General features: G+C 38.3%; 1 pseudogene; it reads right to left on the reverse strand.

Moving 5' to 3' along the window:
- The window catches only part of LOC101658608, a 9,846-nt pseudogene that overhangs the window by 1,254 nt on the left and 5,828 nt on the right, over positions 1-2,764 (reverse strand).

Below are 2,764 nucleotides of genomic sequence, written 5' to 3' on the forward strand. Positions count from 1 at the left end.
GCGGGTCCTCCCCTACAGCCGCCCCGCTCCCTGCTTCCTCCTTCCCACCCCACTGGAACCACGAGAGAATACATACCACTCTTGCACAAGTTCTTTCCTCAAATGTGGGAGAATATGAAATGATTGAACAAGAGATGAATGACATTCACTAGACTAACCCACTCAGCCACTCTTACTGTTGTTCTGAATCCCTTCTTGTGTTTTCCCAGATGCCTACTTACCCTTACGTGTTATAATGACAGCATAATGTGTATCACACGTGTCCTTGAGTCAATTCTAGTTCACTTCAAGTGTGTCAGAATAGATACGTGCTCTGTTAGGTTTAGTGACTGGTCTTTGGAAGTAGATTTCCAGGACTTTCTTTTGAGACGACTCTAGGTGAACTTGAACCTCCAGCTTCTGGTTGCCAGCTGAACACAGTAAGTGTTTGCACCACCTAGTGTGAACCAGACTACTGACCCATCACCTGGTCACAAACTCAAGATGGCAGCAGAGCTATGTTCTCTCTGATTACCCTGGAATATCTTTTTTCCCCACCAGCCTAGCCATGGGTTTCTCTTTCTGAATATTGAAATTAATGCAACCAGTTTAGCATAATCATAAAAGTTGGTTGATGATGTTTATGATGGAAATTGAGAATGAAATATTTTGTCGCAGAGTGGAGTCAGTCAAAAGTTAAAGCATGAACAGGTCCAGCAACTGTCACACAGAAAAACAACACTTAAAATTGAGATTTTTAAACCATTGCTGTTGTTGTTAGGTGTCCTTGAGTGAGTTCCAACTCACAGTGACCCTAGGTACAACAGGAGTATGCTCTGGTCCTGCCCACCTTCCCAAACTGTATTATGCGTTAGCCAGGTGTTGCAACCGCTCTGTCAATCCATCTGGTTGAGGATCTTTCTCTTTGGGGATGACACTCTACTAAGTCTCATGCCATCCTTCGGGAATTGGTACTTCCTGATCACATGTCACTTCCTCTCCACCCTCGTTTCTAAGGAACATTTTATCTATACTTCTTCCAAGACAGAATTATTTGTTCTTCGGGCACTCTATGGTAATCTCAATATCCTTACCAATACCGGAATTTAAATGCATTGATTCTTCTCAGCTCTTTCCTATTCATTGTCCAGCTTTCACATGATTATGAGGTGCTTAAAAATGGGTCAGGTGCATCTTAGTCCCCAAAGTGACATCTTCGCTTTTTAACACTTTAGAGATGCTTTTGCAGTAAATTTGCTGAAAAAAAAAAAACCAGGTTTCTTAACTGCTATTTCCATGAGTGTTGTGTATCTAAGTAAAATGAAATTGTGACAATCTAAAACTTTTCTCTATTTATCATAATATTGTTATTGGTCCAGCTGTAAGAATTTTCATTTTGTTTACCATGAAGTGTAATCTATTCTGAAGGTTGTATTTTTCTATTTTCATTAGTAGATGCTTTAAATCTTCTGTGCTTTCAGCAAGTAAGGTTCTGTTCTTTGTATTGAAGACTGTTAATCAGTCTTGTCTAATCTTTAAAAAATAATCTTATTGGTATATGCCTCATGTATCATACAATTTAATCATTCAACCATATTAAGACAATTTGTGCAATTATCACCACAGTCAATTTCAGAACATTTGCTTTTTGTATTTATTGTTGTTATTTTCTCATTTCCTCTTATTCCCCTCTGCCATGTCCATGTTACTCTCTCTATAGCTCTATCTATCTTGGATTTCATATACAGAAAGTCATACAAAGCACAGATAGGAAGCAAGCAAACATACCAGCCCCCAATAACAATAACTAGACAAAATATAGGACAACCTCAATGAAAAAGAAAGCAGACAATATTAAAACCTGAAACAACTTCAGAATGGGTCAAAATGAGATAAAATGGCAAGATATTACATTTTAACCTAACTACCTATTCCAGAATTGACTTGACAATGCTCTCTGTTTGATAGCTAGGCTATTCATAACCTTCCACTATGGTCAGAGGGGATTCACAAAAGGTTTAATCCATGTGGGGATCCTGCAAATGGATTTTGAGTTTCCACTGTCATCCATAGCCTTCTGCAAACCAGGTGTTCACAATTTAAGTTCTGATACCATTCCTTCCTTCGGATTTCATTATTTACAGTCCTTGGATCACTCAGGCAGGTGTGCTTCTTCCGTGTGGTCTCTGCCTTCCTCTAATCTTGATGCTGTATTCTTCCTCATACAGCCCAGCATCTTGTAGTATTTGCTTACCATATGAAGATTGTGAAAAGGTGCAACCCAAGTGCACACATTTCCTGGTTTCACTCAATAACCATTTTCTCTGTGTAAACAACTGTGAAGGTTCAATATTTCAATTTTGCATCTGTCTATGTTGATTAACTAAATCAAAGTTAGCAGAATGTTTTAGTAACTGGAAGAGATTAGTAATTAATCAATTTCATGGGAATGTAACTGGTGAAAATCTGGACTAATCCAAATTCATCCTTACCTCTTTTTACCTGTATTCTTAAAATTAATTTGTGCTCACTATCCCATCTCTGAACAACCACAGCACATGTGGTCCACAAACTACCTCAGAGTGGTTATCACCTACTTATTATGCTGACTTTTATATTGCATTTTATTTGGTGAATGAACTTGGAGAATGTTGCTGTTTGTTGTTTTCTTGCTGCACAAGAAAATTCTAAGGGCACAGCCTCTGAGGTCTTAGGTTTACTCTTTGCAAATGTAATTTATCAAGTATTTCATGCCTACAGAAGTGTACAGGAAGAAGCAGACCTT

Source organism: Echinops telfairi, unplaced genomic scaffold (assembly GCF_000313985.2).
Source record: "Echinops telfairi isolate 266 unplaced genomic scaffold, ASM31398v2 ScPeMD7_7469;HRSCAF=8507_0, whole genome shotgun sequence".
Lineage (NCBI taxonomy): Eukaryota > Metazoa > Chordata > Mammalia > Afrosoricida > Tenrecidae > Echinops > Echinops telfairi.